Raw genomic sequence first — 13,159 nt, forward strand, 5'->3', positions numbered from 1 at the left:
TAAAAAAACCATGCGGCTATGGCCCTGGCCCCCCCTTTCCCCTTCCCCAAAACTAATACAGAAAATGTGGCCCCAGCTCCCTGCTGCCATATTCCCAACCCCACCCCCAAGTGACAGAGATCTCCTTGCTGCCCTACCCCCATACCCCATCCTCAATGTGCCAGTGATGGCCCCCCTCCCCCCACTCCAAAAGTGACAGCAATGGCCCTCTCCCTCCATCCCCAAGTGACAGTGATAGCACCTTCCCCCTCCCCCCAAGTGACAGTGATGGCCCCCACTCCCCACCCTCCAAGAGATAGTGACACCTCTTCTGGGAGGGCATTCAAGGCATTCACCATCCTCTCCATGAAGAAATATTTCCAGATATTGGCTCTGAGTCGTCCCCTAGTTCTACTCTTTCCTTTCCAGGGAAAATGTTTGAAGTTTGTGCATCATTAATATCTTTCAGATATCTGAAGATCTGTATCATATCTCCCTTGCAGCTCTTCTTCTCTAAGGTATACATATTTAGATCCTTCAGTCTCTCCTCGTAGGTCTTCTGAAAGAGACCCCACCCATTTTGATTGATTTCCTCTGGATCATTTTGAGATATAGTCTCTAGTCTAGAACTGAACACAGGATTCACTGATGATCTGTACAAGGGCTTTATTACTTCCCTTTTCCTGCTAGCTATACCTCTCTTTATGCAGTCCAGTATCTTTCTGGCTTTAGCTACTGCCTTGTCATATTGTTTCACTGCCTTCCAATCACCAGACACAATCACCCTAAGGTCCCTCTCCTGGTCCATGCATGATAGTAGTTTGCTCCCCCATCACTTACAGCTCTTTTTGGGTTTCCGTACCCCAGGTACTTGACTCTGCACTTTTTAGCTTTGAATCACAACTGCCAAATCTTTGACCACCATAAAAGGGCAAAAGGGTACCAGCAGTGGCAGGAATAATCCTAGGCATCATCAGAGGAGTAAGGAGCTACAAGAGGATCAAGAACAAACCAGGGCTTCAAAAGAGAGCACCTATAACAGTGACATGAAAGGCAGCACAAAAGGGGTAAAGTGGCAAAAAGAGTGGCATGAACATTCTAAGGAACCTTGAAGGGGGAACAAAGCAACAATACTGCAGGGGAAAAAACAAACTAGGCAGTGATAGATAAGTCAGCGCAAAGAGTGCCATGAGGACTCCAAAGCACCATGAGAGATGCAAAGCAGCCACCTACAGTGGCAAGAACACCCCATGATGTGGAGTCTGAGGTAGAGTGGCAGATAGACCCCCAGTGTGTAAAGTCTGTGGTATGGCAGCAAGGCTGAATGCTAGAAAGACCCCTAAGGTGTAGCTTAAGTGGTATAGCAGCAGGAAAAATGACATCAAGACCCCCAAGATATAGAGTTTGGAGTACGGCAGCAATGCATAGTGCAGAAAGGCTTCCATGGCATAGATTAAGGGTATAGCAGCAAGGAACTGTGGCAGCAGGATTCCCATGGTATAGCATCAAGGGCATGGATGGCAGCCAGAAAGAATGGCAGCAAGACCCCCAAGTTTAGCATAAGAGGTATAGTAGCAAGGCAGAGTGGCAATAAGGCCCTTAATGTATAGAGTCTGGGGTATGGCCATAATACTGAGTGGTAGCAAGACCCCCAAGGTGTATCACCAGGAGCAGGGAAGCTTCACCTTGATTGGTGCTCCAGCCTCTCTACTTGTCCTTGTCTCCAGCTCTGTCCTAGCTACTACCTCACTCAGGAATGCTTTGGTTGCTATACTTACTAGTATCACTGCAGCACTTTTCAATGGACCATAGATTTGAATGGGAAACATGAACAAATGAAACTAAAATTTGTGTTTAATTAATGGGCATCCTTCATTCATTTTGGGGGTCCATGAATTAAATAAAAGTGGTCTAATTTGTGAATTTTTCCCATTTGTTTCAAACTAATTCACATCCCTAGTAGTAAGTATGCTCTACCAAGAGACAAGACCCAATCTAATGGCTGGCTTATATATGCAAACACTATATTAAATACCTCTGAGGAAAAAGCAAGTTGGAAACAGTTTGATTACAAAGAGCACTTTTCTGGTCAAGTCTATCACCCAAGAAAATGACAGGCAAATTCCAACTCATACAAAACCTGTCTTACCCACCAGTCAATTCAGTTAATGAGCATTAGCTTTTTATTATGTTTATTATGCCTCTTCTGATATGACTGTGGATTGGTAAGTGATTGTGGCTACCTTGCCCTTACAGCTATGACCAATATTGAATTGTGCTTTTCAACTCCTGCCTGGACATTGTCCATTGTTAAGATTCATATTTTGGAGGTTCTGCTACTTTGACAGGTGTAGGCCAATGGATTGTTCTATGTTATGTTTGTACATTGAGATTTTCATCTTGTAAGTGCACCAGCAATGTATCTCACCCTTTCCACTGTCTGGATAACTTTCTTTTCAGGGGACCCCAAGCTTCCATAATCAGCAAGCTGTTACTGCAAACCATCCAGTCCATGACTGCTGATATTCATATTCTGCTTGTTCATGGCAAGAGATCAAACTAGATTTGGAGGCAATAATATCTAGGTGGCCAGAAGGCAAATTAGAAACATCTTAGAGATCTCAGATGTAAACATACCTTCCAAGAAGATCTCACTGAAACATACAGGCCTAAACAGCACAGCAACTTAAATTTTGCCTGCAAGATAATCCCTATGGAGAGCATATTTCTCAGCAAATCATCTTCTACCATAGTGATTTTTATTTAGGACTATTTCTACGTTTAAATAAGGCAGAAAGAAAGTCCATGTAATTTTAAAGATACATGGAAACAAAAGTGCTTACAGACTTTGCCGCTTGGCAACTTGCTAGAATTTGCGCTCTTAACTTCTTCTACTCAAACTTATATAGTTAGCTTATTGGCAAAGGGATGTTGCAACAGTGTCTTGCAGAGTGCATTTTATAAAGACAGTGCTTTCTAAAATATTATCAATTTATAATGCTCTGATAAGCAACATACAATGATGGTAACTTTTAAACCTGTGGGCAGGCGCATGTGTGTGCATTCGTTGGCCCGCACCCAGGGACACAGTCATTTTATAACATACACGTATATATGTGCGCATGTTAGTATGGAAGCGCAAACATGTGTGCTCAATTTTAAATGGCTGTGTCCATGTGTGCACAAATTGTTGCTATCCCGGTCGCCAGACTAGCGACCGGGCTCTTACCGTCCTCCCGAGGCTCCCGGGTCCGCCGCGCTCCGCCGGAGGTTTGGGCCTTCTCGGCCGCATGGCAGCGGCGTCTCCCTCGTGGAGACGCCGTCGATGCCGATTCTGACTCCTCCCCCCGGCCGGGTACGCGCGCGCGCGAAGGGACGGCTCTTGTAGGTCCAGCACCCGGAAGTGCTGCACCGCCCCTTTGCTGACGACAGAGCCTGGCTGAGTATATAAGGCAGCTTCAGTCTCTCCTGCCTTGCCTTGCAACGAGGTCGCTCCTGTGAGTACTTAGTTGCTTCCCTGGATCCAGCTTGCTCCGATCCTGCCTGTTCCGGTCCTTGTTCCTGTGTTTCCAGCTGGGCTCCGTTCCTGCTTGTTCCTGTCTGTGGTTCCTGCCTTGCTCCGTTCCTGCTTGTTCCTGCCTGTGGTTCCTGCCTTGCTCCGTTCCTGCTGGTCCCAGTTCCCGCTCCAGTGAATCCACTCCTGCTTTTCAACTTCTCGTCTTCCGCCAGCCTTGACCGTTGGACTTCTGCTTGACTCTTCTCGTCTTCCACCAGCCTTGACCATTGGACTTCCGCTTGACTCTTCTCGTCTTCCGCCAGCCTCGACCATTGGACTTCCGCTTGACTCTTCTCGTCTTCTGCCAGCCCTGATCACCAGACCTCCTAAGTCCCAGCGACCCGGACCCCTACGGGCTCCTCCTGGGGGGGTCTCGGGTTTCCAGGGCGAACGCTCCTACTTCCACGCCAGATCCGTGCCGCCTCCCGGCTCCTTTTCCACCGTCTGGACTCCGCTGTTCAGACAGCCGGGCCAAGGGTCCACTAAACAGACTTTCTCACAACAGTTTGCAAGGCCATGGACCCGGCGGATACTCCCGGCCTGCAGGCCATTCCGGGAATGGCCCAAAGGATACAGCAACAGCAGCAATGCATAGAAGTTTTGGCTGCTACTGTGGATCGCCTGGCCAGTCGCCTGGAAGCTCAGCCTCTGGACCACCTCCGCCTCCTGCACCTATACCACATCCGTCCGTACAGACCCAACTTCCGGCTCCCACACGTTACTCTGGGGACGCCAAGACTTGTAGGGCCTTTTTGAATCAGTGCTTTATTCGTTTTACCCTGCTGCCGGGACAATTTCCTTCCGATGCTATCAGAGTAGCCTACATTTTGTCCCTCCTGGACGGGAAGGCTATGGTATGGGCTTCGCCTTTATGGGAACACCAAGATGCCTTACTCCAAGATCTGCAAAGATTCGTGGATCATTTCAAACAAACGTTTGATGAACCAGCACGCCAGACTACCGCTACTACGGAAATTCTGCAATTGAGGCAAGGCTCACGCTCCCTAGCGGACTATGCTATTGAATTTCGCACCCTGGCCATGGAGCTGGGGTGGCAAGACGACTGCTTGCGTGGCATATTCTTGGAGGGTCTCGCAAGTCGTATAAAGGACGAACTGATGACACGGGATATTCCCACTACCTTGAAAGAGGTTATAGATTTGGCAGGGAGAATCGATCGGCGGTTACAGCAGCGAGCGAGGGAGGCCCGACCGCCTCGACGACCGGTCTCCCTGGCACCCACCTTTTCAAGATCCCTCTCCTTGCCTCACAAGCCACAGCTTTCTCCCTCTTCCAATGCCTCTGAGGAACCCATGCAAATTGGGCGTACACCGTTAACCGAAGAAGAGAGGAGGCGACGGCGCACCCTAGGATTGTGCCTGTACTGTGGTACTAAGGGTCACTTGCTGGCTCAGTGCCCCGTACAGCCGGAAAACGCTTGAACCTAGGGAAGAGGGAGGAGATCTCTCTAGGTTGCCTTAGTCCTGCTCCTCAATGTACGGTACCTGTCACCCTGGAGTACCCAGGGGGTTCCTTCCAGACTCTAGCCTTTATAGATTCCGGAGCTGGGGGGAATTTTATTCTGAAAGACTTGGTATGTCAACTGGGGCTTCCTACTTTACCCCGGAAGCCTCCGCTCTGAGTCACCTCGATCCAAGGAACTCCATTATCAGGAGACATCTCAGAGATTAAAGAGCCTATCACACTTCAGACCGGAATTCTCCATACTGAGAGGCTCTCTTTTATGCTACTGGAGAAGTCGGTGCACCCTATAGTATTGGGTCTCCCTTGGTTGGTTACAACAACATGCTCCAATTGTTCACTGGGACTCTCTGCAAATCGCTCAGTGGAGCTCCTATTGCTTTCACAACTGTTTGAAATTACCTTTGAAACCAACTCTTCCACTTTGTCAGACTCTCTTGGAACTGCCACCTCAGTACCAAAGTTTTGCGGATGTATTCTCCAAACAGAAAGCGGAACTTCTTCCAGTTCATCGTCCGTTCGACTGCGCTATTGACCTGCTGCCAGACTCCATTCCCCCGAGAGGTAGAGTCTACCCTTTGTCTATCCCTGAGACGCAGGCGATGTCGGAATACGTATCTGAAAATCTGGCCAAGGGCTTTATCTGCCCATCTCATTCGCCGGCGGGGGCAGGGTTTTTCTTCGTGGCCAAAAAAGATGGCACCCTCAGACCGTGTATTGATTACCGAGGATTAAATACCATCACCAAGAAGGATCGGTATCCGCTTCCTCTTATACCTGAACTTTTGGACAGACTTCAAGGTGCCAAGGTTTTCACTAAACTTGATCTACGTGGAGCCTACAATCTCGTTCGTATTCGTCCCGGGGACGAGTGGAAGACAGCTTTTAACACCCGGGACGGTCATTATGAATACCTTGTAATGCCGTTCGGACTATGTAATGCGCCTGCTGTCTTCCAAAATCTAATGAATGAAGTACTACGAGAAATGCTCTATTCTTTTGTCATCGTTTATCTCGACGACGTCTTGATCTACTCTCCAGATCTTGTCTCTCATCGCCGTCATGTCAAACGCGTCTTGCACGCATTACGAGACAATCACTTGTATGCCAAATTGGAGAAGTGCCAGTTTGAGTGCGAGACACTTCCGTTCCTGGGTTACATTATTTCCTCTTCTGGTTTTCAAATGGACCCGGAGAAGGTTGCAGCTATCACTAATTGGCCTCAACCAGTAGGGTTAAAGGCTCTCCAACGGTTTCTTGGTTTTGCCAACTTTTACAGACACTTTATACCACACTATTCCCAAAGAGTGGCTCCCCTCACCGCACTCACTCGCAAGGGTGCCAACACTCATGCTTGGTCTACTTTAGCTTGTCTCGCCTTCAAAGACTTAAAGAAGACTTTTTTACGGGATTCTTGCTTGCGCCATCCAGATCCACAGCGCCCTTTCGTTGTGGAAGTTGATGCTTCTACGTTGGCAGTTGGGGCCGTTCTTAGTCAGCACGATGCTTCAGGCAAGCTGATGCCTTGTTCCTACTTTTCAAAGAAATTCACTCCTGCCGAGTGCAACTATAGCATTGGAGACAAGGAGCTTCTTGCTATTAAACTCGCATTTGAAGAATGGAGACAATGGCTCGAGGGGGCCAATCACCCGGTGACCGTCTATACGGATCATAAGAATTTACAGTATTTGGCTCAGGCCCAACGGTTGAACCCTCGTCAAGCTAGGTGGTCATTGTTCTTCAGTCGCTTCAACTTCATACTTAAGTATCGCCCCGCTGAAAAGAATGTTCGAGCCGACGCTCTCTCTCGTACTTCTCAACCTGAGGAGGAGGAGTCCCTGCAGCACATTCTGGATCCTGCAAGTATTCAATTAAATCTCACTCCGCTAGACACTTCTTCTAAGACTCCAGTGCCTATAAGACTTCGTAAAAGGGTTCTATGTTGGGGTCATGATTCTTTAACCGGAGGCCACGCAGGAGTACAAAGGACACTAGACCTCATAGCCCGCTTCTATTGGTGGCCTGGACTACGTAGGGATGTCTCTCTGTATGTAAGTTCCTGTCCTACCTGCACACTACAGAAACCATTAATTGGTCCCCAAAGGGGGTTGTTACAACCATTACCCGTTCCTACAGAACCGTGGACGCATATTGCTACAGACTTTGTGGAAGAACTTCCACCTTCTCAAGGCAAGACTGTGGTCTGGGTTACTGTGGACCGCTTTTCTAAAATGGCCCATTTTGTGCCTTTACCCAAACTTCCCTCCGCTACAGAACTGGCGTTGCTGTTTGTTCAGCATATATTCCGCATACATGGTTTACCTCTGGATATAGTCTCCGACCGGGGACCCCAGTTCACCGCCAGATATTGGAGAGCGTTATGTAAAAAATTCAAAGTACAATTAAGCTTCTCGACTGCATTCCACCCACAAAGTAATGGCCAAACAGAACGCATGAACCGTTCATTGAAGTCCTTTCTGAGAGCATTTATCAACCATAAGCAAGACAATTGGGTGGATCTCCTACCTTGGGCGGAGTTCGCCTACAACTATCAGGTACACGCTGCAACCGGAAGATCTCCATTCCAGGTCGTGTACGGCAAACAGCTGAAACCACCCTTGCCGCTACCAGAACCCATCTCCTCACCTGCTGCCCAGTCAACCGCTGACCAACTGGGTAGGCTTTGGACTTCTACACAGCACCGCCTCCAAAGGGTGGCACTCTCTTCTAAACGATTTGCCAACCGGCATCGAAGAACTACGCCACAGTTTCTCCCAGGAGACAAGGTCTGGCTCAGCACTAGACACATTCATCTCCGACAACCGTCGAAGAAGTTGGCACCCAAGTTCTGCGGACCCTTCCGAGTTGCGGAGAGAGTGGGCTTGGTGTCTTATCGGCTACGCCTTCCCAATTCCCTGCGCATTCACAATGTTTTTCATGTTTCCCTACTGAAGCCAGTCATACTTTCTAAATTTCATCCTAGGCTACCTGATTCCTCTCCGGCGCCCTCAGCAGAAGATCCCACCTTTCAAGTACGAGAGGTACTGGACACTCACTTTGTTAACAGGCGTTGGGAGTACTTGCTAGCATGGGAGGGGTGTGGCGACGAAGACAACACTTGGGAACCAGCTCGTAACATCTTAGATAAAGCCCTTCTGCATCAGTTCCACTTGGACCACCCTGACAAGCCTGGCCCTTTAAAGAGGGGGCGTAAGAGGGGAGGTACTGTTGCTATCCCGGTCGCCAGACTAGCGACCGGGCTCTTACCATCCTCCCGAGGCTCCCGGGTCCGCCGCGCTCCGCCGGAGGTTTGGGCCTTCTCGGCCGCATGGCAGCGGCGTCTCCCTCGTGGAGACGCCGTCGATGCTGATTCTGACTCCTCCCCCCGGCCGGGTACGCGCGCGCGCGAAGGGACAGCTCTTGTAGGTCCAGCACCCGGAAGTGCTGAACCGCCCCTTTGCTGACGACAGAGCCTGGCTGAGTATATAAGGCAGCTTCAGTCTCTCCTGCCTTGCCTTGCAACGAGGTCGCTCCTGTGAGTACTTAGTTGCTTCCCTGGATCCAGCTTGCTCCGATCCTGCCTGTTCCGGTCCTTGTTCCTGTGTTTCCAGCTGGGCTCCGTTCCTGCTTGTTCCTGTCTGTGGTTCCTGCCTTGCTCCGTTCCTGCTTGTTCCTGCCTGTGGTTCCTGCCTTGCTCCGTTCCTGCTGGTCCCAGTTCCCGCTCCAGTGAATCCACTCCTGCTTTTCAACTTCTCGTCTTCCCCCAGCCTTGACCGTTGGACTTCTGCTTGACTCTTCTCGTCTTCCGCCAGCCTTGACCATTGGACTTCTGCTTGACTCTTCTCATCTTCCGCCAGCCTCGACCATTGGACTTCCGCTTGACTCTTCTCGTCTTCTGCCAGCCCTGATCACCAGACCTCCTAAGTCCCAGCGACCTGGACCTCTACGGGCTCCTCCTGGGGGGGTCTCGGGTTTCCAGGGCGAACGCTCCTACTTCCACGCCAGATCCGTGCCACCTCCCGGCTCCTTTTCCACCGTCTGGACTCCGCTGTTCAGACAGCCGGGCCAAGGGTCCACTAAACAGACTTTCTCACAACACAAATGCCGCTTCCACCGCATAAGTAGAGGGGATTTTAAGACATACGTGCTGATGCCATTGGCCATTTTCACAGTTCATTCACAGTTCACCCAGTTAAGGGATAGGACTTACAACCCCGCCCACCCCCCCCCCCCCCCCCCCGTTAGCACCAAGCTTTAAGACCCTGCTCATCTGCATATATTTTTTTGTTTTTCTACTTTCTGTTACATTTGCTGCTCGGGTGATGGCCCCGCGAGCAGCAATACTCACCCCAATGGATGCTCTTGTAACACTGCAGCCAGGACACTGCCGTAACCACCACGCCCTCTTCCTTATGTGTGCTAACATATGACGACCCCTGGCTATATTGGGTCCTTGGTGGGAAAGAGCCGCAGTGCCAGTCAATGACATCAGGATTTTTTACCCTATAAGAGGGCCTCACGGTCCTCACTATGTCGCCTCAGCATCAGGTCTCTTCGTCTACAGCTGTGCCTTGTTGGCCTGCCTTCAGCCTCGCCTTGCTCCAGCCTGTCTTCAGCCTCGCTTCAGTTCAGCCTAGTCTTCAGCCTTGTCTCTCTCCAGCCTTGCCTTCAGTCTCAGGGTTGGGTCACGCATTGGGCCTTGATCTGGGCAGAGGCCCAGATCATTGGGACCTGGCCTTTGGGTTGGGTCGTGGAGTTGGGCCAGGGGCTGGGCTCGGGCTCCAGCCTAGATTGTGGCCCTGGTGCCAAAGCAAAAGGGGCTCATGCACATGTCATCCACAACAATTACATGTCCTCCATAGGAGAAGTAATGTTATGCGGCAAATGACCCTGGCGCATACCAGTGTGCGTAATTATTTATGTGCAAATTTCAAGTTCAAATCCTGGAATGCCCATGCCTCACCCAGACCATGTCCACACTCCACCCTCTTTTGTTAACTTTTTATTTGTGCGCGCAGTAGGAGATAAGCAATTACTCAGGCAGCTTTTAAAATCTGCTCAGCGCATGCCAACATTTACTCATATCTCCTAGTTTTGGAATACACAGGGCTTTTAAAATTCACATTTATGTATCTACCCCTATGACTGACTGGGATTGCAGCTCTAAAACTGAAATGGGATGAGCAAAGCATTGCTTATCTTGCATGTGTAATACAACCAAAGAGCAGTAACAGAATCACTAATCTGTTCTACTGGGCCAAGGACTCACAAATATTTTGCTTCATGAACTCTACCACATCACCACACTATCATTGAAATGCAGCCTTCAATTTGGGCAACATGATCTATAGCCATAGGAGTCAACTTCTGAAAATGATTGGGGGTTTGGAACTCAACACAAATTAATGCAGCCTTAGCAAAATAAAAGAAAACAAATAGTTATAACCCTAGTGCGGGGCTTTTAGTAAATGGTTTGGTTTGTACTAGTTTTACTTTGAAAGGTGGAGTATGACAAGGCTATTCCATGTCCCTAGTATTATTTATCTTGGCTGTGGAACCCTTGGCTATAAAGATGATAAAATAAGGAAATTCAAGGGATTGTGAGGGTCTCTGAACTATGACAAACTGACAAGAAGCAAAGAACTAGGAAGTCTTGATAATGCTGCCTGTTAACTCTGATTTCCTGGGAATGGTATTCCAGAAATTCTGTGTACTATAGGGTGGGATTGGTGGATGGCTTGGTCAATCCTTGGTCCCCTCTTTCTCTATGGCATATATGAAGTGGCAAATTGAATCATATATTGAATGACAATGGTTTACGTCAGACTCTTGATATGGCATGGAAATGGTTTTGCAGATGAAAGGAACTGAAGAGTTGTGTGTCTTTCCTATTGCCATTGGAAGGTAATGTAGAATTTTCACTAGGTATAGATTATAAAGTTTTTCGAATGTGAAACATCTTAGGTTTAAAATATATAAATCAGTTTTATGGTGAAAATCCTTATTTGCAGTCCTTTTCAAACCTTCAGGAAAAATTCAATTTGCTAGACACACTCTTTTTTGTCTTTTTGTAAGCTAAGTACTATCTAGATTCTTTGAAATGCACAGAGGATGATCTTACCCTGGAACAGATGTTTCTAACTGATATGCATAGTGTAGGTGACAGGAAAAATTCTGTCTCACAATGGCATTTGCTATGTAAGTAAAAATGTTTACTCTCAGTATTGGAAGATTTGTGCAACTATTGGAGTGGGGTACTTGATGCTGATATTTGAACTGCAGACATGCAATGTTATTTCAACACCTTATATAAGATAAACACGGATTCAGCTATGAGTGACATGAAATTTAAATTGTTACACCATTCCTATATAGACAGACAATGTCAAAAGATTTCATATGAGATTAGCTGACATGCTTTTTTGTAACAGATATATGAATGATAATGGTACACTATGACATACATTTTTGCTATGCAATGAAATAGCATCAACTGGTCGAAGTATATCTTAAATCCTGTACATTCTTCTGCATGTCAGCTGATAAATGATCAAAGAAGATTGCCATGCAGCCACATAATCTGCATTAGTTGTGCGTTAGCCATTTTCATGTCTAAACTTTCCAAATACATGAGTTCAGACATTTTGAACTGTAATATTGCACCATGCAATACTGTTGCTAGCTTGTGAGAGTTTTATCCTCAACAACAGGGTTTATTTTCCCAATATGGCTACTCAAACGACGATCCATAGAGGTTGTATGTTTCAATGGACTGGAGAGATAAATGTTGAGGGTTGTATGGCTGTTTATATCCTTTTAAAATGAAAAGCAGCAGTCTCATGGTGTGTATCAACAGTTTTTGTGTAGGGCAGGGCTTCCCAAACCTGTCCTGGAGACCCCATAGCCATTCAGGTTTTCAGGAAATCCACAATGAATATGCATGAGATAAATTTGCTTACAATGGAGAATCAGTAAACACAAATTTAGCTCATGTACGTTCACTGTGGATATCCTAAATTCCCAACTGATTGTGGGTGCCCAGGACAGGTTTGGAAAGCCCTGATATAGGGGCAGTTTTCCTCGTTGTCTGTATTACTATAACTTTTATTGCCTTTTCTGAATATTATAGTTATATATATTTGGTTTTACCTGTACTATAGAATAAAAATTATTAAAAAAAAAATAGCACAGTTTGTTGTTAGTGTGACTGACCGGCCTGTATTTAAATGACCAGAGAGGAACAGATAATGCGGACATGGGGTGGACTCATATGGCCAAAACAAATGTAGGCAAAATCCCATCAGTCATTATTCTTCCCAACCACAGCTCATCCCTACCAGCCTTCTCCTTCCTACTCCATTCCCCTCCAACAACACATCCACAGAACAATCTCTTCCCACACCCTCACCTGTCACCATCATTCTTTCTCAAACTCAGTTTCTTTCATTCTCCTAATCTCCTCTTCCTTCTCTCCACATCTTTCCTCTTATCTTTTCCCCTCCTTACCCTGTCTGTACTCTTAATTCTCCTCGTCTTGCATGGACATACTTTGAATGTTATATTAGGGAAGAGCAGTTTAATCCCCCTCTTCCAGCTCCATTTCCTACATCAACCTTAACCTGCTCTGCTTCCCATTTCCCTCTGAATTGTCCTTTTTTCCCTTCCCACTTCCTCTTCCCATCTCTCCACTGCCAAGCAGGTTCCTTCTCACTCCCCCTTAGCCAGTTGCCCTCCTCTGCAACCTTGGTTCTGCCATTCCTTAACTGGCTCCCTCCCTTCATCAGCAAGTTAGGCTTCCCTTCATTGGTATGCTCAACTCACCTTTCAATTTGTGATTCCCCAGCCTCCACAGGCTTGGATCACTGCCCTGCTCTGCTCTCCTTGAGCCTAGGTACTTTTTTCTGGATCTTCTCATGCCTCTCCACCCACTGAAGCATTTCTCCTGGCACTCACAGATTCCAGACAGAGCCAGCCCATGCCTACAGAATCCACACAAGGTTTGCCACCCCTTGCATGTCCTGAGCCTTAGCAGATCAGCAGTCAGCATCTCTCCAACATGAAGTGCTTCCGGCCATCAGTTTGGAAACCCCAGTGATAACTGTAGTCTTATGGGATGTAATTGGGGAATATTTTATTTATTTT

This window comes from Rhinatrema bivittatum, chromosome 1 (assembly GCF_901001135.1).
Source record: "Rhinatrema bivittatum chromosome 1, aRhiBiv1.1, whole genome shotgun sequence".
Lineage (NCBI taxonomy): Eukaryota > Metazoa > Chordata > Amphibia > Gymnophiona > Rhinatrematidae > Rhinatrema > Rhinatrema bivittatum.